Source organism: Chinchilla lanigera, unplaced genomic scaffold (genome assembly GCF_000276665.1).
Source record: "Chinchilla lanigera isolate Chin_1 unplaced genomic scaffold, ChiLan1.0 scaffold00007, whole genome shotgun sequence".
Lineage (NCBI taxonomy): Eukaryota > Metazoa > Chordata > Mammalia > Rodentia > Chinchillidae > Chinchilla > Chinchilla lanigera.
This window is the reverse complement of record NW_004955408.1, coordinates 1,953,449-1,978,486: the sequence shown is the minus strand read 5'-3', so window position 1 is coordinate 1,978,486 and position 25,038 is coordinate 1,953,449. Positions and strand designations below refer to the sequence as shown.

General features: G+C 57.1%; 1 protein-coding gene across 1 annotated transcript in view; it reads right to left on the bottom strand.

Annotated features, from left to right (window-relative positions):
* The window catches only part of Col23a1 (collagen, type XXIII, alpha 1), a 262,912-nt gene that overhangs the window by 55,972 nt on the left and 181,902 nt on the right, over positions 1-25,038 (bottom strand). The window lies entirely within an intron of this gene.

Here is a 25,038-nt window from a genome sequence, read left to right as displayed (position 1 = left end):
CTCCTTCCCTCACTCCCTTCCAGTGCTCAGGGTGGAACTGAGGCCTTGTGCCTTCCAGGCATGCCCTCCACCCCTGAGCCCCGCCCTCTGCCCCACAGCCCAGGGACAGCGCTAGATCCAGGTCAGCCCCGTAGAAAGTCCAGGGCTTGTCCATGTCCCTAGTGGCTGCCTGCCTGCAGTCCTGGGCATCAGAATGCAGAGTGTGAGCAGTTTAGGGATGGGATTTTTCCATGAAATCCTGAGGTCTTGGGCACTGTCCGGGCCAGCGAGGGCTCCAGCGCGTTGCTAAATGACTCAGGATACCTGTGACGGCCATCTGCATATGAAATCGCTCCAGAAGGATCATGATTTTCACAAGCACTGTTTGAGAACAGACAAAATGGAGCGTCTTCTAACTCACGGAAGTGACAACTCTGGTTGAGCCAGAGAACCCAGCTCCAGTGAGAGGTGCTGACCCCAGCAGACTTCCTCTGAACCCCAAGCAGTGAGGGTTTGGCTCTCACAATGGCGGTGTAGCCACCTCCTCCGAGGAAAACGCGCAGTAGCTCCTGCCAATCGCTGCTCTTTTACACAGTCTGGGGCCACGCAGGGGTGGCTGGCCGCTGGCTCTGTTCTGCTGACTGACCATCTTCATGGGCCCGGCCCGCTGCCTGGCCTTCGGCGGTGACCGCCTCCTGCCAGCCCCTGAGCTCAGCACATCTGCGCACCTTTTCTAATTCAATCAGTTTGACAGCTCTGTAAACTGCCAAGAAATGCTCTGAGACCAACAGCCACAAGGCGGAAGCACCCTGGTCCCTCCCAGGATGCGGGGATGAGCCAAGTGTGGCTCTGTATGCCCTTAGGAAGTGGGGCGTCCTGACCCAGTTACCATGCGGAGAGGCCGGCGAACACCATGCCCAGCAAAATGAGGCAGTCACTGGAGAACAAATAACAAGTGATTTCAATTATGCGAAGTTCCTGGAACAGTCAAATTTAGAGAGGCAGAAAGTGGCACAGCGCGGGCCAGGGCCAGTGGGGGGCCTGGAGAGTTACTGCTTAATGGGCACAGTTTTACTTTCATAATGTGGAGGGAGCTCTGGACTGGGCGTGGTGCTGTCTGCACACCAGCGTGCACGGACCTCGTGCATCTTCCACTGCACACGGCTGCGTGTTACACGATGCATACTTGGTCACAGCTGACAAAACCCCCACTGTCCCAGGGCTCCTGCTGGCGCTCTGACCCGGCCTGGGCTGATGAAGACGATGGTCACGCTGTGGGCGGCCACAGCTGAGTGTCTACCAGGCTGGGAGAGAAGACAGTGGTGCCCCAAGGTCACAGCGGTGTCCCCAAGGTTACACAGTGAGGAAAGGGCGGACCTGGGACGCAGCCCAGGTCTGTGGACTCCAGGGTCTGCTGCCCGAGGCCCCCAGCAGCTTTGCCCAGGGCCAACCTCATTTCATCACCGTGGGGTGCCCTCCTGACCTGATCCTCACAAGGGTCCTGGAGCCCCTCTACTGACCCTCTTCCCAGAGGGGGTAAGGGGCTATGGGTGGGGCAGTTCCAAGTCCCGCCTTCTTCCTGGAGCTTCCTGAGGTTGCCTCGGGCTGCCCAGGGGGCTTCGGGCTGTGGGTGTCTAAGACAGGCTTGTTGAAACCTCTGCCTGCACTTTGCTCTACAAGTCTCAGACCAGCCCTGCTGAGTGGGAAACTCTGCCCACGCGGGACTGTTCCTTCTGCTCACCTCCAGCCCGGTGGAGGGTCAGGCAGGGAGCGGGCCTGCTGCCCCCGGCTGAGCTGTGCCGGGCCCACCGCTCCTTCATCTTCCAGTCACTCTCGAGTATGAGAGGCCCCGTTACAGATAAGGAAACTGAGGCCTGAAGACGGAGGGATCTGCCCAAGCCCCTGAGCAATTAGGAGCTGGGCTTTTGCCTGTAAAAGGGAAACAGCGTATGGCTTTGGTCCCAGAGCCAGGAATGGAATGTTCCACCCGGAGGCCAGCGAAGCCGCCCTGGCAGGAAACAGGAAGGCCACAGGGCCGAGGCTGGTGGGGGCAGAGCAGAGGGCGGCCCTCAGGTGTGTGCTTGCAGTCGAGGGGACGTGCGGGTCCCGGAGGCCGAGCAGGAGCAGCGTGTAGTAGAAACACTGCTCCCTGGAGGCCCCCAGCCCCGGGTATCAGCAGGGACCTGGAGGGCCGCAGCGATGCGCAGCCCCGCGACTGACGCAAGCCATGTGGGCGGCCCCATGGGGAGCGGGGGCTGTGTCTGCGTGTGCACCCCACAGCTCATGGGCAAGACTTACTCCCCGGTGCTGACAGGGGCCCTCACGAGCCGAGGTCATGAGGGCGTTTCTGTCAGTGGTGGGTTGCTCCATTTGCGTGCAAGCGCTTTATTATAAAGGAGAGTTTACTCTTTCCCTTTCCTCTCTTGCTTCCCTTTCTCCTCAGCTCCCCCCAGCCAGACGTGAGCTCCCCAACCTTGGTCTTCCTGCCCCAACCCTCAGAACTGGGAGAAACCAAGCTCTGCTCTTCACAGAGCCCTGCTCCCAGCGTCCCATGGGGCAGCCTGGAACGCAAAGTCCCCGTGCCCCGGCCAAGGGCCCCGCTTCTGCGCCTCCAGCCTGCGTCCCCTTCCCACCGCGGGCCTCAGCGCCAGCCGCGGCTGCCTGGGCCGCCCCTGAACCTCACACAGCGCACGTATTGAGATGCTGCACTGCGTTCCCCGGGTGCGCAGGTACCAGTGTCAGCTAAAACGTGTTCAGATACACTTGATCTTAGCCAAAAGGCCGAGAAGCGATGAAAATGTGTTCAGATAAAGAAGGCTGGAGGTGTCGCTCCGGGGTCAGCTCTTGCTTAGCAAGTGCAAGGCCCTAGATTCGGCCTTCCGTGACCCCACTTGCAAGGAAGCAGCATCTAAAATAACCAGGCAAGCGGGCGGACGAGAAGAAAGCACGAATCTGTAACAGAGCTCCTGAAGGCAGGGCACCCTGGACGGGGCCCAGGAAGCCACTCGCAGTGCCTGCGTGCCCTGTGTGATGCTTGGCATGGCGTCCGGCCGATCTGTCCCCTCAGATATTTATCTCTGTGTTGGGAACTCAGACACCACCGTCCTGCCAGGGCACCCTCGACAGCCCCGCGTGAGCATCCCTTCCCTCCTTGTCCCGGGCCCCCTGGCGGGGTGGGTCAGGCCCTGTGGGGCAGGAGGGCTGGGCCTACTCTGGAGCAGGATCTTGGGGTGCTCCGTCCCACCCCCAGTTGCATATTCTGTGGGGCTGGAAAATTTGCATTCTAAACAACTTCCTAGGAGCTGTTGCTGCTGGGCTGGGAAACACTTTGAAAGCCAGTCTTGTCTCTCTAACTACACTCTATTTTCTTCCTTATAAAATATCTGGAGCTGCTGGCCTTCTCCCTGTCCCTGCTGCCTTGTGTGCCCAGGGCTGGAGCCGGGCTGAGCCCTTACGGAACCGGCGCCCTGGGCTCACGAGTCCTGGTGGTGATTTCTGCAGTGACCACGCAGCTGCACTCACGGGGCTCCTCTGTGTGTCTCGCAGCGCCGTTACACAAATCACCACAGAATTCCCACGGCTGCTCCCGCCAGACGCCGCCACCACCTCACTCTGCAGAGGAGGGGCTGGGCCTTGGCAGGGAAGCCGCGACCTGGAGGCCGCTGTGTGGCATCTACTCGATCTGATGCCACAGTTCACACTGGGCCAGCATGCTGTTCTGTCTCTGGGGGAGCAGAGAGGGGACAGGGCCCTCCCCTCTCTGAATGGAGCCAACATATCTGTCATTCCCAACCACCACCTCCGAATACAAAGTGACAAAGTTGCCACTCTATACCGTCAACCATGTTGGCCTCATTCTGGTATTTTTTTTTTTTTTTGTACTGGAAATTGAATTCAGGACCTCTTGCTGTGCCGCCATCCTGACATTTTGTGTGTATGAACAACCTTACAACAACCCCACAAAGCAGGAACGGTTATTCTCATCTTTACAGACACGGACCGGCAGCAGTGAGAGGAGGAATAACATCTCCGAGTCACATAATCAGGAAGAGAAAGGCCCAGAGTTCGTGCGTCTCTGTCCCCCCAGCTCCAGCATCCGCATCTGTCCGTGATCTGTGGTGATGGCTTTTCACCGCTCTCCCGTCCCCGCCTTTGTCTCCTTCCTCTCACTCTCTACACCAGAGTCAGGGAGGTCCTTCTAGGTCACACCTCTGATCACGCCACCTCCCTGTAACGGTGTCCACAGGTTCCCGCTGGCCTGGGAGCACGGAGCACCCTGGCCCAGGCCCTTTCCGGCTGGCCTGGACTCCCCTCTCTTTTGCTCTGCCCACCCCAACTTGCCTTTCACAACTTGCTGCTGGAACCCTGGCCTGGATGCACAAGCCCTGTGAGCTGTTTTATGCAGATCTCCAATAATATTCCTTCACCCGTTATTTGCCAGGAAAACACCTACTGGTCCCTCACGGCCCAGCTGGGACATGGAATCATGCCCTGGGCTTCCCGGCTCCTCGTCCTTGGGCTGCAGATATTTACTGACTCACTGCAAGTACTTATGCCCCAGGATGGAGTTGTCTGCCCATCGTGGGCCTCACAAAGCAGTGGTCTCCGGGGACTCCTCTTCTTCCCTCGAGCGCCTGGGCTGATCCAGCTAAGCCAGGCTACGGTGAGTGTGCCCAGTGGCCATGCAGAGGGCTCCGGATCCCAAGCTGTCCCCAGCAGCATGTGCCTGGGTCCAGCCCTTGCTGGGCGCTGGGGAAGGCGGCTGTGACCATGGTTCCCTTCCCTTCTGCAGCACCTGCGTCTGCCCCTCTGCGTGGTCAGGGGAGGGGACGCCAGTTCATGACCAACGGCCAGTGGCCACGTCTTCCCGGTGCTGGAAACCACTTAAGTGGATTGAGCCCCAGTAAACCGCTCTTAACCACTCCCCAGGGAGAGCCCGGAGACCCCAGATAATTGGCTGCATGTGTGAGCGAGACAGGCCTGGTTTTTCTCCCAAGGATTTATGAGCAGGGGGAGTATTCTCATTGACCTCCATGTCAGGAAAGGCCTCTTTCTGGAGCTTTTGCCGAGCATCCCAGCGACAGGGAAGCACATGTGCTCAGAGCGAGCCTGCCCGACATCGGCGCGGCCGGCATGTGGTTCTCATCTGTGCACTCTGCCCGGCTCTGGGGAATGCGTGTGCTGCTGAGCGTCCCCAGATGCAGCTCTGGACGAAGCACTCATAACTCACCCTTCACGAAAGCCATCCTTGCTCTTTCCAAACAGAACTGGAAGTGGATTCAGAGTTTATTTATAAAGAATTTTTTTAATAGAGAAAAGAGAGCGTTTGTGGGCTTGTCCTCCCAGTCCTGGTTCACAGGGACCTTGGGAAACACTTCTGCAGCCCAGACGCGACGGGCGTGGAGGAGACCATGCGGTGAGAACTTGGGGCTGCTGTCCACAGAAGGGCCTCTCCGTGCTCATCTGCGAGGCTCTGCTCTGCCCTCCCCGACCTGGACGTTCTCGTCACTCCCGCATGCTCCTTCCCTTCGTCACACTCACGCCTCCTCTGCCCTGCCACGGGAGCCGCCCAGCGCTTGTTCTGGGGTGAGTGAGTGATTCCACTCACCTAGGTGATGAAACGGCCATCTGCACATCAGTTCATCCGTCCGTCCGTCCGTCCGTCCATCCATCCATCCATCCATCCATTCATCCAGTTAGCAATTTTTGTCTGTCTTTTTCTTTTTCTTTTTCTTTTCTTTTTGTTTTTTTGAGACAGAATCTCGCTATGCAGTCCAGGCTGGCCTTGAGCTCACTTTGTAGCCCAGGCTGGTCTTGAACTCTCAACGATCCTCCTGCCTCAGCCTCCCCAGTGCTGGCCCTACAGGTGTGCGTCACCACGCCCAGCTTGTTTGTCCTTTTGACCCTCCATCTATCCAAGGAAAAGGTCCCAGTGATCCACTCGTGCAGTGCCGCACCAGCCCCCGGACTCCTTAAATGAGCACACCCATTCTGCAGGTCGAATGTAAACATCATTGACGGCTAACATGTGCTAAGAGAATGAGTGAGCACATCACGGCTCTTGCCCTTGAGTAGCTCACAGGAGCATAGGATAAGATTCTCAAAGCCAGCTGCAGCCCAGCATGGGCAGCGACCCTGGAGACAGATGCCCGGCACTGAGGCTCAGGGAGGAACCGGTGCCCGGGAGCCCTTCTGGGTCACAGGCGAGGCCTCAGAACGGTGCCAGCCCCTCTCTGCTCCCTGTTAAAAGGCCTCCTGGGTGCAGGACCCAGTCTGATTGTGCGGGGTCAGGGCCTTTTCTTTCCAGGAAGAGATGAGCAGGCTCTTCTCAGGGAGTCCGATGGAACCAAAAGAAACGCTTGTGCTCAGCAAGGCCACTGCTGAGAAGCCCACCTGTTTGCCCCGAGCTGCCACGGTTCAGGGTTCCATGCCAAAAAACGAGCCACAGGTGCCAGACACGGAGGAGCCACCATCACGAGAGGCAGAGGGCAGAAGGAACGGAGAGAAGTAGCTCAGACAAGACAGGGGCTCGTCAAAAACAGAACACTTAAAAAGGAAAAAAGCAGCCAACAGGCTCAGACACCAGGGTGGATATGATACCCACGCAATAAGACGTCCGCGAGCACCTGCTCAGATCCCTTGGAAACGGTGGCAGCAGCTGCAAGTTCACCCGCGCGCTGTGCTGTGGGAGAGTTGGCGAGCGTGGAACGAGGCAGAGACGCAGAACACAGGAGAGAAGAGATGAGAAAACTGCCCAGGAAACGGGGCCCAGGCCCTACTGCTCCTTCCCCCGGTGGTAAGACTTCAGAAAGAGAGATGTTTGGAGGGAAAAGTATTCAAGGAATCAGATCTTTGGAAAATCTGTGTCTAGAAAATAGACCTGATAAGGCATTTTATCTTAGAATACCAGAACACGGGGGTTAAAGGAAAGAGGTGGAAACTTCCGGAGAGAGGAAATAGCAGGCTTCACCCAAAGGACTGAGACACAAAGGCTTCGGAGGTTTTCTGGGCAATACCTCAAGCTGAGCAGTCAAGAAGGTGCGGGTCATTCACAGGGGAAGGCGGTAATCGTCAGCACCCGACTACGTGCCCGGTCTGGGGCTAGGATGGAGCATGACATGCCTAGCTTTCTCCCGCCTTCTCAGGCTTGTGAGGAGACAGGTGTGGCCCCCACGACGGGCCAGCTTAGAAAGCACCAGGAATGCAGGAGGGGTGACTGTGATTCAGTCTGGAGGGGAGTGGTTTCTCTGAGAAGCTCGTGCCGGAAATGAGGCTGAACAGCGTCAGGAGCTCCCTGGGAGGAGAGAGGGGAGCTGCCCTGGGCCAGCAAGGGCGCTGCCGTGAGTGCTGCTGGGGCCTCACACCTGAGCCCCGCCCTGCAGTGGTGCAGCAGATGGCCCAGCCCACCCCCCGACTTTCTGAGGCCTTTTCTGGGGCTGGAGAAGGCAGCATTTGAACAATTCCCAGATGAGACTGAGGCTTTGGATCCCAGAACCCTGCTTGTGAGACCAGCCTAAATGTGCAGGCAGAGCTCAAGCCCAGCACACTGGTACTTTATCCCCCAGGCTAAAGTTGCCCGAGCAGGAGGCTCATGTAGGTGTTTGGGAAGCACGCTGTCGATCTCAGCCCAGACGGCAAGAAGTTTCAGAGGGTTCCGTCCATGGTCAGCTGTCACGCTGCTTTTGGGCTCGTGGTGAGGCAAAAAACATCACAGCAGGGCCTGAGTGGTGGAATAAGCAGCTCACCTCACAGTGTCCAGAAAGCAAAGAGAAGAAAGAGCTGGAGGCCGGCTCCCAAGAGCCCCCTCAAGGCCATGCCCCAGTGACCTCACTTCCTCCCACCAGGCCCCGCCTCCTACAGGCTCAGACCTCAGGCCACGCAGGCGACCAAGCACCAGCTACTCTGAGAGCTCAGTGCGCCTTTGTCAGGCACGAGGTTCTCCTCCGCGCGGTTGAGTCCGGGTTGCGGGTCTCAGCTGCCTTCTTTTCTGTTTTGCTCACAGCCCCCACCCCACACCCCCACCTTACCTGAAAGTTCATACCAAACTGGTTTCCAAATTCTGTACCCCCGGGTGAAAACCACTGTGTCCGATTTCTCCTGTGGACGGCCCAGCTGAGACGGGAATCTGGTGTCTCTGACTGAGACATCCATCAGAGTCAGCTTCCGTTTCTAAGACACCTGAACGAAGCCCCAACTCCCGCTGTGTCCGATCAGAATCAGATGAGCAGCTTGGTCGCCAGCAGTCTCCACGGGAGCATTGTGGAGGGGCAGCCCCGACCCCGAGGAGCACTCACGCTTCCCTGTGCCCTGGGCTGACCTCCCCGTCATTGGCCGGAGCAGAGCCAGCGCAAGTCCGAAAGACCTCATCCACACCCTCAGGCCCCTGTGGAGCCCGAGTCACAGCTGACCCCTGCATCCGCCTGGGCCATCGCAGCCCCTGCTGTGGGCATGGGATGACATGCCCTCGAGCTTGCTGCACAGCCAGTGGAAGAGTTCCAGAAGACAGCCCTGCGCAGCTGCCCTGGCTGGCTGTCCCAGAAGGGAGGGCGGACGGGCGTTCAGGTGGGGTGGTGGCTCTCCCAGGCTTCCTGAGGATGCTTGGGCATCTGTCCTGCTGCCCTTCCTGTGGGAGAAGTACCAAGAGATCCTGCCACTCCGGCAGGCCTGGCTGCTTGTGCAGGGCAGAGCTTGCGTGTGCAGCATTTCCGCTGGCTTGGGCCTCCTTTGGGCACATCGGTGCTTGCTGAGGGTACAGAACTGTGCTGTGGTGGGACTCCGGAGGTCCCACCACCTCACCTAGGCCTTCAGCCCCGCCTGGCCTGACCTCAGCTACACCTCCGACCGCCTCCGCATCTCCCCACCCTGGGAGCCACCCGGAGCTTCTTTCTGTTCTTCCAGCGCTGTGCTGTGTCCCCAGTTTCCACACTGGAGGAGGTGGGCCTTGTCCCTCAGCTCTCAGCTCGGATGCCACCTGGTGGGGAGGCGGGCCTAACGGCTCCCCCGTAACTTTGCACCTCCCCTGTTCCTTGCGATCGAGTGTCTTTATCCTGCTAGAACGGAAGCATCTCGACAGGACGGATCTTGTCTGTTTTACTTCCCAGTGGCTGGCACTCAGCACTTGTTGAATAAATTAAGTGAGAACGTGCAGGCCCAGTAGAGAAGGAATGCTGTTCCAAAGTCACAGCTAGCCGAGGGCGGTCAGGCCTGGGCATGGTCCTGGACGGCACCCTGTGTTTCCTGCTGCACGCTTTCTTGGGCCTGGGTAAGGCCTGGCAGCTTGGGCGTGATTCTGTGGCAAAAGAACATTCTGTTTTGTCCTGTTGTTTTTAGATACGGAGCCCAGGCTGGCCTCTCATTCGCGGTGACCCTCCTTCCCCAGCCTCCCGAGTGCTGAGATTCCAGGCGTGCACCACCACGTGTGGTTTACAAAGGAACTTTCCGGAAGGCAGAAATGCTGTGATCTTGCACAGATGGTTGAAGAGCCTGCAAACCAGGTAGGAAGTGGAGTAACTGCGGGCAGAGGTTTGAGGCCAGACAGATGTGGCTGAGTCTCAACTTGGCCGTTCACTCGCCCTGTGGCCCTGGGCTTGTCACCCCATCTCCCTGGGCTGGCTCAGTTTCCCCATCTGTGACCTTGATGTTCGTTAGTTGTCCCGAGGCTTGTGGGACGGGTGCCATGGCAAGCCCCAAGCGCAGCGGGCGCTCGTCTGCCAGGGCTTGAGGGGAGCACTCAGCATGTGATCTCGGAGCTCTGCAAATGGTTCCCAGGGTCCACAGCCCGAAGGCAGGGGCCTGAGCCGGTGGGGCCCTGAGGACAGGAGGGTGGAGCGGGCCAAGGCCGCAGGGCACAGGGTTAACACCTCGTCTCCATTTCAGGCCAAGCTGGGCATCTGCCTGGCTTTTCATCTTTTAATCCCAGCTGCTATCAGCTGCTGGGAAACCACCGAGCCCAGTCCCCAGGCCAGCGGAACCTTCCTCTGAATTCCACAAGGAGAACAGAGAGTTCTGAAATAGAGACACAGCCATCCTGCCCGGCAGCCTGGGCGGGCAGCTGGCAGGGCCCGGCTCAAATGAGGCACACAAAAGCCAAGCAAAGCCAGGACATTGCACACAGCTACCAGGAGGCTGCCAGAGCCCACCCAGGGCTTGGGCTGTGGTGGGTGGGGGGCATCTGCCCTTGGAGTGGTGCCTTTCCTGCTCCAGGCCCTCCCCAGGGTGCGAGGCAGGTAGAAGGCGGGGCTCTACTGGTGACCCCCAGAACTGCTTCTGACCTTGAAACTGTCCTCTCCGCATTGTAAACCCTAGTGCCAACATGGCCTGCAAGTTTCCCAAACTTTCTTGCTGTCAGGATAAACATAGGAGTCATACTCTGCCAATCAGATGCCTTGGGACAGCAGAGCTATGGGGATGGGGCGGGGCTTAGCACATGCATGTGGCCCATGAGGTGTCCTGCCTCCCAGGAGAGCTGTTGGCCCCTGGTGTCGAGTGTGGTGGAGGAGTTGCTCTTGGGCACTCGGTTTCTACAGATTTAGAACCCCTAACACCTGTCCCCTCAGTTTTGGCTTAAGTTAGCTTAGTGGATTCTGTTTTTTGCAGTGGTGAATTGTGAGGACTCGATGGCAGAGCTTCAAACTCTGCTGCCTGCGTGGAGGAGCAGATAAAAGAAACAGAGCCAGTAGGTGCAGAATCACAAGGTGTCCTGTGGGCTGGTATTTGATTTCTCATGAAGAAGTGGTTCAGATAAGCCTTTCTTTACTAGAAGAAAAGAGGGCAAGCCTCATAGTAGATTGCAACTGACACTGAATGTCAGGGCTGGAGGGGCAGGAGGAGTGGGGCTATGATCCACTGGAAACAATGTATCTCTTGTGAAGGAGCAGCTACTATGTGGACCCACTGGAAACAATGTATCTCATGTCAAGGAGCAGCTACTATGTACAAGTATCCCTCTTCTACATAGAAGTACAAGAGGAATTGAAGTCCCCATCTACCAAACCCTCAGATGCTCAAGTCCCTTTTTACAAAACACTGTAGTATTTGCACAGACCCTACACACGCGGGGGAGGCCAGCTGTTTAATCATCTCTACATTACCTAAACTATCTAATGTAACATAAACGGTATGCACATAGTTGTCATACCATATGGTTCAGGGAATAGAAGAAGTCACTATGAAAAACGGTCTGCACATGTTCAGACAGACGAGAGCACTGCAGCCCTCACTGCAGAGTATCGATCTAAGGTTGGCTAATTCTTTGAAGTGGAACCTGTGGACATGGAAGCCCAGCTACAGTTACAACTGTTTCCCAGAGCTTTCTGCTTTTCAGGAGAAGCCAGAAACTGGGATTTTTATGGGAAACATCCCTTATTTTTAGATGTTGGCTCATGTTTTAAAAACACAATGCAGGTCAAAACCGCCTCCCGGTCTGGACTTAGCTTTCGCTAGCCCCCTTGTGACTGCAGCCTGCAATGGGGCTCCAGCTCTGGAGCACAGCACTCACAGCCCTTTGCCGAACCAAGCCCTCTCCGCTCCTCCCCTCACCCACCGCACCTCGCATCTCCTCCAGAGCCCGCTCCTGTTCACGCACACCTTCCCTGCTCACTTCTTGCGACCTCTGAGGTTGTCTCAGTGATCACACCTTCTGAAAAACGCACCTCCGTTTCCCCGATCTGAGGCTCCAGTCTTGGGGCGCCCACAGCCACCTGCACATCATTCATCTTGGGGTAATTTTCCACTCCCTGTGTCTTCAGCCGAGGCCAGGAGGCTGACATAAAGCCAGGGCCGCACGCCAGCCCCTGCAGCGGGCAGGCTGCCCAGGTCTTGGAGGACACTGTCCTGGTGTGGGCACGGGGCACGGGGAACTCAGCATAGGAAAGCAGGCCTACCTCATTTCTTCCTACTGTGGTGACCTGGCCAGACTGTGAGGGTGGCCGCAGGGCAGATGGACGCTCAGGCCATTGGATGAGCCTCTGGCCAGTCCCCCGCTCGAGCTGGGAACCGCCCCACACTTCGTGGGAGAGCGTGCCTCCTTCTGCTGTGGGGAGTAGCTGGGAGCCCGAGATCTTGTGTCTCATCCCCCATCCTATGCCTTGGTGGGTGTCTGGAGCTCTGCCATGGTTTGAATAAGTGCCCCTCAGAGGCCCATGTATCAGAGGCTTGGCCACCAGCCCGTGGAGCGATTGGCGGTGGTGAGCTGTGGGAAGGGGACTTGGTGAGAGGGAGTTAGGTCACTGGGGGTGTGTCCGTGAGGGGAGACTGGGACCGCAGCCTCTTCCTCTCTCTCCCTTTCTTTCCTTGCTTCCTGGTTGCCATGGTGAGCAGCTCCTTCAGCACTGGCTCCTATTGTGAAACTGAGCCTCACTACGGCTGAAAAACAACGGAGTCAGGCGACCGGTGACTGGAACCTCTGAACTGTGAGCCGGAATAAGCCTTCCTTCCTGCTAAGCTGACAGTGTCAGGTATTTCATCACAGTTTCAGACAGCTGACTTACAGCTTCCCAGGCTGCAGGCCTGGTGCACCAGGTCCCTTCCTCACCTTCAACATTTTCTGTAGCCTCAACAGAGAACTCTTTATTTCATCCAAATCAATACAGAGAACACATTCTCAACAATACACAAACCTAGATGTAAAATGCAGGATCTTTTCGGTGCTTTTCCTGTACTTGGTGGCCCAGCAGCATGTCTAAGAGTCGGTGCCGTGGACGGGGAGCTGTGGGCAGGATGTGCCTGCAGAGGGGCTGCTCCCCACCTTGGAGACAGGGAATGGAGCCTGCCAGGGGCTGGTTGCCTTGAGGTCCAGGCGGTGCCCTCCAGCGGCCGTTCTGGCCCTGTTTCCCAAAGTAGGGACTCCTGCCTGCAGGGCAGGTGAAATGAGCCGGTGAAACACTCCTGCCTCAGCATTTCAGAGGAGCCCAGCCCTCAGCAATCATCACTGCCGGCACCTCTGACAGCTTCCAGCTGGGAAGTGTGACCAGAACTATCAAGGTTTCATTTTCCCAAGCTGTGTGTTCTCTCACACAGCGCAATCCCAAGGGAGGGACTTGCTGTGGAAGATGGCCCCCCTGGAGCTTGTCATTCGCTGAACCCTCGCGGCAGGGCATAGCAGCACAGGCCTGTACTCCCAGCACTCTGAGAGGTCAGGCAGGAAGATCACAAGTTTAAATCCAGCTTGGGCAATTAGCGACTTAGGGAGTCCCTGTCTCAAAATAAAAAATAAGAAGAGCTGAGCTGGAGATGTAGCTCAGTGCAAAGGCCCTGGGGTCAAACCTCAGCTGTACCACCACACCACCACCACCACCACCACCAGTACCACCACAAAACCAACAGCAACAGCAAGGAGCCCTCACTGACCGTGCAAACCAACTGTCTGCTGTGGTCCAGGTGTTGTCTGCTGTCTGTCCTTAGGATGTGGGGACATCACCACTGAGTTTACAGGTCAGGGGACAGAGCCTAAAGGGGTGTCCTTGTGGAGGGCACCTAGTGAAAAAGGGAGCTGAGGCTGTGACCCAAGTGGGGGGCCTCGGTGCCTTCCCATACGCCAGCCCCGCGCCAGGGTCCTGCTTCTCAGCAGGTGGCCCCCAGGGCAGCCCCAGGGTGAGGCCCCCGAGAGGATCCTCCAGGAGCAAAAGCTCTGCTGATCAAATAAAAGGTGGGGTTTCCCAGGAAGGCCACAGTTTTGAACCCTCCACTCACCTTGAACTTTGAGGAAAGATGATGTGTTCATAATTATTTTGGGGTAGATACCACACTTGACAAATTAAGTCTGTGTCTTGTGGGCCTGGGGCATAGCTCAGTGGTAGAATGTATGTCTAGGATGTGCGAGGCCCTGGGGTCGACGTGATTTAAAGTGATAGATAGACTTTATTTATTATTTTTTTTTGGTTTTTTTTTTTTTTTGGTTTTTCTCCGGTACCGGGAACCGAACTCACGACCTTGCGCTTGCCAGGCAGGCGCTTTTGCCGCTGAGCTAAATCCCCAGCCCTGATAGACTTTAAATTACCCTACAGCAATCAGAAATTTCAAGGGGCATAGTCGATTATCAGCCAGTGGCGTGGGAAGAACGCTCCCTATGAGCGTGTGGCAGGAACAAATAAAGCAGAAATAGAGATGCTGTGTGCTTAGATCCCATGACTTCATGCTGATTCCACGAACTGGGCACACACAGGAGACGCCTTCCCGAAAGTGAGCCGGCGCAAGTGTCGTGGTCCATGTGTAACATTCGGGGGCCCTTACACTAGAGTTTGCTAATCCTCCCGGCTAAGTAGAGAGGGTAATTTCAGTATCTCCCCAGGGAGGAGAAGAGAGATCAAAAAGAAGTTTCCGCCTCGCCTGTGGTCAGCACAGGCTGAGAGTCAAGACAAGCTTGGAGCAATCTTTTGACGCTGGGACGATTTGCAAAGCTATTGCGAAATGCCGGCCTGCATCTGAGCCACAATGAGCCCATTATGCCTTTGCAAAGAACTTCAAATGAACAACAGTTGGCAAACAAACCCGCTGTACCTCCAGTGTGGCCCAGCGTCCTGGCGGGGGTGTGAAATGCCCCCAAAGTCTTACAGGTGTGGAAGGTGCTTCTGGCACAGTACCCACCGGTGGCTTCATCGGCAGAGCTCCCTGAGTGCCCGGAGGCGGTCGCGGGCGTGCCCCGGGAGGGGCGCCCTGTTCTTGTCCCTGGCTCCTCCCTTCTCTCTCTGCTTCCTGGCCGGCACGGGTGGAGCACTTTTCCTGCCGGCCCCCTGACACCTCGCTCCTGCCTTGGGGCCAGCTGACCTGCGCTGAAACTGTGAGGCCAAACAACCTCTCCCTGTAGGTGGCAGGCGTCAGGTTCTGTGTCCCAGCAGCGGGAAGGTGATGAAGGCAGCACGTCTGCCGGCTGTGCGTGAGCTGCGCCTCGCCTCTGTGGACTGGTGGGCTGGGGGGCAGAGAAGGCCACGTGGGCAGAAGAAATGAAGGCCCACAAGTGGTGCAGAGTTTTGGGGCTTGGACAAGGCGGAGGCAAAGGTGAGACTGTCGCAGGATGGCGCACACACTAGGTCTCCATTAACATCTAGATTTCAGCTCTTTCTCAAAAGACCAGAGTTACCATATGACCAGCAACTCCCCTCCTAGGTATACACCCCAAGTGATTAAAAGTAAGTAACTATTTGCATAAGAGTGTTCATAGAAGTTCCATGGAAAATAGGATAAAGGTGAACACACCCCCAACTATCCCCCAAGAGATGATCAAAGCCATTGTGATACATCCATACAGTAGAATAGTATGCAGTCATAAAAAGAACACAGTGCTCACACATGCTACGATATGGATAAGCCGCCAAAATATGACGCTAAGGGAAGTAAGCCAGCAACAAAAGGTCACATGTTAAGTGATTCCTTTTACGTAGAAGGTGCGGCATAAATCCGCAGTGATAGAACGGGTAGCTGGGTGTCTGGGAGAGGGGATAGACAGCAACCAACTTATTGAGTGTAGGGATATCCTTTTGGGGGTGCTTAAATATTTTGTAACCAGCTAGGGGTGACAGTTGCACAATACTGTGAATGTCTTGAATCTTATTAAAATTAAAATTTTCAACGAACCTGGTTAATTTTATGTTATATGAATTTTAATTCAATAATTAAGAAAACCACAGTCTGGCATGGTGGCGCAGGCCTGACGTCTCCGCACTCTGGGAGGGTGAGGAGGGAGGATTGCAAATTCTAGCCTAGCTGGGGAAACTCAGCAGATTCTCTCTTAAAAGAAATCGAAAAGAAAAAACCCAGCTAATAGTTCGTGTGGGTTCTGGCCAAGCAGTCTGTTTCATTTCTGACCTAACGGAGGTTTTGAAGAATACATGAACACTGAGGCGGGGAGAGCCGGCTGTGAGAGGGTCGAAGAGGGCGGGGAGCGGAGAGCTGAAACAAGCGCTGCTCTTCCGAAGCGTGAACGCGCTTCCCAGCAGTTCCACACAGCCTACCGCAGCCTCCCCTCCGGCCACGCAGAGCTGGGAGGCCGGGGAGGGAGCGGGGCTGCGGCGGCCGCAGGTGCAGGACGAGGTGCCAGGCCTGGACCCTGCACGTCTCAGCCTGTGGCAGACGGGGGGGAGGGGGGGCTCGCAGTCAGTGGGGGCCGCTGTACACCTCAGGCGTCAGCTCTAAGGCCAAGGTCCAAACCTGCCTCTCCCCAGTTGTACATTTACCTGCACACGCTGGTGTGCCTCTCCCGGGACCCGCGGGTGAGGGGACGGCAGGCGGGCGCGGGGCAGACGGTGGCAGGGCGTCCTCTGGATCCACCGTCCCCACGGTAGGGGCTGGGCTGTGCTCTCCCCAGACACCCAGGGCTGGAAGTGCGGGGCTTTTCGACAGAGCCCCTCTCCTGAGAGGGCACAGAAGCATCCAATATCCACCATTAGTTTTTAGTGATGAAAACGGGTCCGTGGGGGCCATGGATGGGGTAAAGTAATGGAAATCGTTTAAATTTTAACTGTCATGTTGCTGTCAGTCTCTGAGCCAATTTCCAGTGAGATCCAGGCCTCGGAGGCCCCGAGGGAGCTGCCTGTAAACGCCCCCCAACCCAGCAGTGACTCCCACTGAACGTGCTGCGGCGACCGAGGCAGAGGCGGCACCGTGCCCAGCTGAATCTTTCTGGAGAATTGTGAGGGCGGGGCCCCTCAGGACGGCAGCACCCAGGCTGCTCCCCCAGAGCCGGGGGAAGCAGGAGGGTAATGCTGGCTGGAGCAGCACAGGCTCCCCTCAGCACCCCAGAGTGCTACGACCCCGGTGCATGCCGAAGTCCTCAGACGGTCAGACTCCTACACAAGGGGTGATCAAAGAATAAAGTGAAGGCTTAAATGTAAAAAATCGATTGCAGTAAAAGACGCACTGCCAATAACCCTCCTGAAGAGACCCCCTCGCTTTGAGCACACTTCTTCATCTGTTCTTCCGCTTTCTGCAGCACTTCTGGAAGTCCTCTTTTGGGAGTGTCCTTATGAGGTGTGATAAAAAACACAGCGAACGCAGCTGTCGCGCATCATGCAGCGGAAAGGCGGTAGGAAACGCTTCAGTGTCTCTCATCCACTGTGGTCACCAAATCTGGCACTGTGCGACTGCTGGCTCTTCCTCACGCAGAAATGACCACGAGAGACAAACATTTTTAATTGATTCAGGTCACTGAGGCAGCCACGCCAGTGCAATTAAAGACATTCACAGAAGAGGGTACCAGTGTGTTCAGACGGGGAGGATTTTGAGGTAGATTATCGGCAATGTGCCTTTTTTTTTTTTTTTTTTGGTACCGGGAATCGAACTCAGGACCTTGCGCTTGCCAGGCAGGTGTTTATGCCACTGAGCTATCTCCCCAGCCCCTCAGCAATGTGTGTTTATGGCAATAATTTTTAAAATTTAAATGCATCATGTCTTTTGATCCTACCTTGTAAAACAGTGTGGTATTTGCACATAACCTATGCGACCCTTTTGTAAACTTTATCTCTGGATCACTTAGTACAGTGAGAGTGCTATGTAAACAGCAGCCTGCACTGTTTGGTAAATAACAAGAACAAAGTCTGAGCGTGTTCAGTGCAGACCTCCTTCCCCAGCGTCACAGGCTGAGCCCGGGCTGGCTGCAGAGGGCCGACTGTGTGTGTCCCGGATGTGCCCAGTAGGCGACCAGCCGTGCACACAGATCCGGGGCAGCTGGAGGAGGGGGTGGACTGAGTGTCCGCGCGATGGAGGTCATCCGTCTCTTCCCACTGGCTGACCGCGATCTCCCTAAACTACAGGTGCACCTGCTGTGAAGCAGACGGAAGCCGGGAGCCTGGGTGGATCCACCCTCCACCAGCAGCAAGCGTTAGGATGCGGCACCAGAGAAGCTACATGTGTGCCGGGAGTGAGTTCGCAGCTCCTGCTTTAGGCAGAGCTCCCCCCTGGCTCCAGAGGAGAGCCGATTTGCTGCACTCCCATATGTCCCCGATGGGGAGCTCCCCGCCTCAGACAGACTTCCTCCACTTCTGAACAGCTCCGTCCCCCGCCCTGCATGAGTCTGCCCCCCACAGAAGACAAACACAGCCGCTGCATCACAGGTCCCTAAGAGACACACAGCAGAACACAGCCCTGGCTCCCAGCGACTCCTGCTCCCAGGGACTCCTGATGGGCCGAGCGTCCCACAGTTGCGCCCCCTAAAAGCCTGCTCTAGTCCTGCTCCCCGAAGGTGGCTCCATCTCTCTCAGCCACAGTGCAGGCAGGAAAATCACTCCCTCGCCCACGAATTTCTCTCCCGGCTCGTAGCCTCCGACCCTGCAGGGCGGCTGTGTGGTGGGCCCACCCCGTGGCCGTGCAGCAGGGTCGAGGACACATGGACCCCAGCTGGCTATCCACGCATGGGCAACGATGCATGTGGCTGTCCCGAGAGGCAGAGATGCCCGGTCTAACCTCACACGCTCCCCCCAGCCGGTGTGATTACCCCTTCCCCGAAGCTGGGGAAGCTGGGTCCCTCCAGCTGCGACCCCGAGCCCTGCATACCCTGCCTCTCGGCTCAGACAGTGCAGCAGGGCCCGTCCTGTGCCTCCTCCTGGTCTTCACTGGGAGCCTAAAAAGCTCAGCCGAGAAGCCCTGACAGGGTATACTTGTCGCTGCCCAGCTCACACTGCCGGCAGCCGCCTCTGCCTCCCGCAGGGGCACCCGGAGCAGGATAAGGGAGGCCAAGTTTTGTCTGCAAAATCCCTAATGCAAGCATAGGGTGGGGAGGTGGTTGTGTTCCCAAGTAACGGCCGTGCCTTGAGCCTTGGCTCTGCATCCCAGACCGGCGGGCTAGGACAAGCTGAAGGGCAGGCGGGGGCCACGGAAGAGGGAGTAGATGCTATGACCAAGCTGTGGCCCACCCGCCCGACCACGGGCAGCCTCTGTCGTCTGAGTGCTCGGTCCCCTAACACCGCCACCTACCGCTCACACCCCCACCCCTGCTCCAGCCTTCTTCTCCCTCTGTGTGCTGCTCCTCCAACACCAAGTGTCCCCTGCTGACCCCAGGACCTCTGCACTGGCTGTTCCAGGACCCAAAATGCTCGTTCTCTGGATGACCACGCAGGGAGCTCTCACTTCTGTCATTGCTTTGATCAAGTGTCCCTTCTCGTCTAGAATGGCAGCCTTCACCCCAAGCCCTGCACCTGAGATTGCATTATTCCCGCGGGTTTTGTTTTTCTGTCCTGTTTTTCTTATCCTTTATTATTTCTTTCTCAGAATTTTAAAATTAGTACTCGTGGTGTTCTTAACACACTAGGACCTCGTTTTCTGCCTCTCTTCCCCAGCGAGAAGTCAGGCTCAGCAGTGCTGTCCGTTTGCCGTCTCCCCGTGCAGGAGTGCTGAGCACGCTGAGGTCCCAGGTCCCGGCCTCTGGGTGCTGACGGCGCCTGGAGCAGCCGCGCCGCCGACTGAGGCAGCCTGAGGGGCAGAGTGGAGACAGGCGCTATCGCTGCAAGAGCAGCTGTGTGCCCAACGTGTCTGGCCAGGGGACAGTGTGTGTGTGAGTGTGTGAGTGTGAGTGTTGTGAGTGTGTATGAGTGTGTAAGAGTGTGTGCGATTGTCTGTGGTTAAAGCCTGCATTTGCCATGGACAGCTCCGGGTTCACTGCGTGGAGCCAGCTCCTACGCTCCCACCCAGGTGTCTGCAGCGTCCGCCAGGCCTGTGAACCCCTGCTTGGGCTCCCCTGGCAGACTGGCAGGTGACCCGACCACCCCGGGCTCTCTGCAGGCAAGTGGGGACTGGGACAGGTGGGGACAGGAGCGGGCAGACAGGGTGAGGGGCGCAGGAGGGGTGCCATGGCCCAAGTAGGGCATGCGAGGTCCCCCAAAGGAGTCGTCAGCGTGCCTTCCTCCCAGCCCTGGGAGCTCTACGGACAGACCCCGCTGCACACGTGACGTCCTTCCGCCTCGGGCCACATGTGAACAGGTGATGTGCAGTGGCCCCTGCGAAAGCAGCTCAGCAGGCAGAGGAGCCCTCCCTGGGACGCCCCTGTGACCACAGAACCGCCGGAGGGGTCGGGGGTGGCTGCAGCCCCACGCCGGATCCAGTGTGTGGCTGCCTTGCTGGCCCTGGACCCAGCAGGCTTTTGGGAATGATTGCTTGTTCTAAAACAGACAATAGCCTGTATGCTGCTCATCCATAGCCTCTTTCACAAGGACCTCCCTTTTCTATTAATGCGTGTTTTTATTGAGTGAGAAATCAGCCTTTATACTAATTAATATAGAGACCATCAATGATACTTGTAAGAGAAAATGGTAACAACGGAGGAGAAAGAATAGAGGTATATTTCTACAGTTAAAGAAAGGTGAAAGAGCTGCTTGAAAATGTCCATAGAACACCCTCTGGAGGTAAGAAAACCCACATGTTAGAGTGAAAATGAAGACATAGGGAGAGGGAGAGAGAGAGACAGACAGAGACAGAGGAGACAGAGACCCCAGAGAGATCAGAGAACGGGACGGAGGCACTTGGGTTGGCACATGTGCCCACAGCACCCCTGACTGCAGAAAGACAAGGAAAATGCCCATTGTGATTAATGAAATGAATACTGAAGCCTTAAGTACTGAACTCAGACCTTTGAATCTGTCTGACACCCAGCTCTGAGGGCACCAGTGAAATAGTTTCAAGCACAGAATACTCTAGAAGCCAGCACACAGGGCCCCCAGTGGGGACACTCAAGGCACAGACAGAGGAGAAGCACTTGTGGGACCTGCTCTGAGGCACTTGTGGATCAAAGGGCGCTCAGGTCCCAAGCAAAGACCACTCTCCCCACGAAAGCTAGGATGGGGAGGAGAAAGCACAGAAACACAGCCGTACACCATGGCGAGGGCTGGATGGAGGACCCGGGGCACGAGGGCACAGGACAGCCCTCAGCTGGGCCAAGGGCACACGGGGGACGACTTTATCTACAACAAGAAGGAATAGAGACAGATCTACGAGAGACATCTGCACCCCCGCATTCCCTGCAGCACGGTCACAACACCCAGGGCGTGCAGACACCTGCGTATGCACCCAGTGAGGGATGATGAAGAAAAGCACGGCGCGCACACACACACACACACACACACACACACACACACACACACACACGCAGTCCTCGTCAGCCAGCAAAGGGTGGGATCCTGGCAACATGGGTGGAGCTGGAGGCCACCAGTGAGGGTGGTGACAGTCATTGCTTCGCCTGCTCTCAGGCGGGGTCTAAAACGCTGCTCTGGCACCCGTGGAGAGGACAGAGGAGGCCTCCAGGCTGGGAGGGCGGAGGGGCTCCCGGGGGCGCTGAGTTGCGGGCAGGTGGGAGTGAGGAGCCCTGGGTGCTGGTGCAGATCGTGCTGATGTACGGCAGATTTCAAAAAGCCAGAAGAGAGGATTTTGAAAATTTTTGTCATAAATAATGTTAAAAGAGGCAAACATGTTCCACTGGGTTTAAACATTGCAACACATGCGTGCATTTGCACAATATTTGTGCTTTTGTGTGTCAGTTAAAAGATGGGTAGAAAAGTCCGGGGACGAGCGCAGACCGCACATTTGTCGGAGAAAAGGCAAACTCTGATTCGGGACGAGCTCTGAGTCACACATCAAAGTTGCAGTGGGGACGGGTGGGGTCCCAAACTCGCCACGACAGCCGTGGGGCCCATCTGTGGGAATGCGTGCAGACGTCTGAATTTTCCACTACAAAATGATTTTTTAAAACGATGTTTTTTGATCAGAATTTCTCTTTTCTCCAACAGTCCCAACTAGCTGTATATTTTAATTTTTATACTGTGACCATCATTTGAACCTTCAAAAAGAAAATTACCACACAAAACTGAGTTGAAAGAAAGTAGTTTCATTAGGTGGAGATACAACTATGCCACGGCCTCCAGAAACACCCAAACTTCCCTTTAGAAAGACAGTGTAAACTGTTGGGAATGAAAGGAAAGTCGTGTGTTTAACTGTTCTCTGAAAATTAAACACACACACAAACACCAAAATGTCACACGATTTTCTCCGCATGTGCCCTCTGCCACACTGCCATCCCCCATCTTAATCCCGAAGACTGTCACCTAGAATGCTAAGGTTGCTTCTAGAGGGAGAACTCACACAAGAGCTCTTTTTATTATTCTGCTCCCCTGAAAAGATCGTGTGTCCTGCGCCGCACTTCGGCAGTAAGAGCTCACTAACGTGGATTCCTATCATTATTAATCAGACTCATATGCAGCAGCCAGTGGGAGCCTCTGATGGCTGCAGATAGGCACCCATCCCATACTGCGCGGGCAGAATCCGAGCGGAACGCAGGGAAATTCAGCACCGCTTGGCCTGAAAGGCTGATCCTTCCTCAAGGCATGGTTTTCATCAGAAGTTCAGGACTAGCGAGTCATTGGTGGACCTGGCACTCAGGGACCCAAGCTGTGGACCGAGAGTCCCCACCCATCTGGTCCAAAGAAGTCTCTACAATGATGGGATCAGGCCTGAGCTGTCCCACAGGGCAGCTAAGAGCCTTCGTCTATGGATGGCCTGAAATGTGACCAGCGCAACTGAGAACTGAGCTGTCGTTTTCATTTTACTGTAATTGAAACTTATGTAGGTAGGGATGAACCTTGGGAACCTGCGGTAGAGTGAAAGGAAGCAGGAATAGGAGGCCAGATGACTGCTGCTATGGAACGCCCAGAACGGGCAAGCCCACAGACCGAGGAGCTGAGTGCGGTCAGGGCTGAGAGGAAGGGAGTTGAGACGCCACGAGCACCTCTGTCTTGGGCTGTTTTCCGCTGCTAGCACGGACACCCCAGATGGGGTAGTTTATAGATTACAAGGGCTGCTGACTCGGCTCTGCAGGCTGGGAAGACCCAGAGCTCGGCCCAGCAGCTGGCGAGGACCTTCGTGCTGCGTGGGGCGGGGCGCGCGTCTCAGGCCAGGGAGAGGGCCGGGCCTGGGGACCACCCACTCCGGCTGCGACGGCATCAGTCCCCTCATGACGGCAGAGTCCCCATTCTAAGGTCCGCCTCTCAGCGCTGTCACAGTGGCCGCTGAACTCCAGCAAGAGTTTTGGGTGGCGTTTAAACCACAGCACTTCTTTTGGGGGTGACGGGCACATTTTGGGATCAGATGAGGTGACAGGCACGGAAGTACAACGAGACTAAAGGCCACGGAACTGCGCACTGTAAAGTGGTGAACTTTACATGAAGTGAGTTGTATCTTCTTCCAAAAACCACAAAACAAACGCAAGCAGCCCTTGGGCCAGTGGCCACTACAGAGCACAGCACAGCTCTAGAAGCTTCTGAGGAGAGGGCCAGGCCTCTGGTCGTTCTCCCAACCCCAGAATCACGCTCAGGCACCACTGTGTCTGCCGGGTCCTTCCTGCCTGGCACAGCCTCCCTCGGAACCCTCAGTCGGCCCCTGTGCCCGGCCGGCTCCTCCCATCTGCGAGGTCTGGGCAGGGACGTCTGGGTCCCTGCCACGCCGCCCAGCACGACCTCAGGTGCGGCCCACTGCTCTCTTCTCACTTTGCTCCCTCACTGCTCCTGGTGTGAGTGGCTGTTTCCTCCCCAGGGCCCTGAGGAGGGGACCTCAGCCAAGAGGACGCCTGAAGAGGCTCTGGCTGGGCCGAGGTGCCCAGGCCCCACCTGTGCCGCAGCCCCGGGGTCCCACGGTGCCTGCCCCGGGGTCCCGCTCGGCATCAGTGCTGGGTGCAGCCCCAGCGCTCCGCACAGCCAGGTCAGGCAGGCTTTGCACAGACGGAAGCCCCAGATGCCTCCTCAGGGCTCTCCGTGGTCTGTTAAGTGCCTCCTCGCCCGCCCGTCCGGACTCTGGGCCTGCGCACAGTGTCCTGCTTGGGAGAGGAGGAGAGAGGACCCACAGGCCCTCCGAGAACCAGCCTCCAAGGCTCCCCGATGGCAGCGGTTTTGCCTCCCCATGCCGGGTTCAGGAAGGGGCTTCTAGGAGGTGCCCGTCCTGCCCTCTGCCATCTGCTTGCACACTGCCTCCACGGCCTGTCCTGTCTGAGAGCCTGGATTCTCACCACACACAGCCTGGGCTGAGGGCGATGCCCTGCAGAGGGTCGGCCTCCCCTGCCAGGCCAGCGGGTGGTGACCCCATCCCACCTGTGTGGAGTGGGCGGTGGGCTCCTGGGGGGTTCGGCTGCGCGCACAGAGGTGGCATTGTTTCCAGGCCGTGTGGTGGCCGCAGCCAGAGGGGCTCCTGCTGGGAGAGCCCGGGAGGCCTCACCGAATTCTCAGCCCAGCAAGGACCCTGGTGATTGATGCGGGAAAACACTCTCACCAGCCCTCATCTGGTTTCTATTAGGACAGCTCTGTGCTGGGGTTTTCTTTCTTTCTTTCCCCAAGGTAAAACCCGACAAGGACTTAGGATCAGGAACGGGCCCAGCGGGTGGGGGCTGGGACCGCTGACCAACAGACGTGACCTGGGGGTGCAGGGCGATCACCCGAGAGCTGCGGCCCAGCGGCGACGGTGCTGGCTGTGTTGTGGCTGCTGCCTCCCTCACCCCGCCCTCCTCGAGGCTGTGGGGCGCCCTTCCCGATGCCTGGCTTAGGGCTCTCCCTGCCCTCCTTCCCCGTCCCGCAGCACCTTCATCAGCCAGGGTAACCGGACGCTTCGGCGCTTTGCTTGTCTTCCGCCCATCAGCCATGAGAGGACTAAGAGCCGACCCCACCCCTGCTCCCAACTGCAGGGATGACCAAGTCCACACCTGCCGTCCAGACCTCCCCAGGCCCCAGGCGCCCCCACGCCAGGCGGGAAGCTGGTGGTGGGTACATTGCGGAGGAGGAAGCCCCGCACCATGGTGGCCTTGCTGGGCCCCCTGTCCCTCCCAGGCCTGGAGAGGGCGGCAGGGGTTGGGTGAAGCTCCCAGCCCCCACGCAGCCCGTTCCTGCGCACACAGGGAGTGGCTTGCACTGTCTCTCCGGCCTTGAGGCCTCCGCTTTTCTGCCCACAGCTGCAGGTTACCAAGCTGGTGGCTGTGCCCCCGTGCCAAGCCGTCCCTCTCCCTGGACGACCGCGAGCGTCTGCCCACTCAGTCACTTCTCCTGCTGTAGGGCTGAGCCCTAGTGCCGCCTCCTCCGTGAGGCCTTCCCGCTCCTGCCCTCTGGA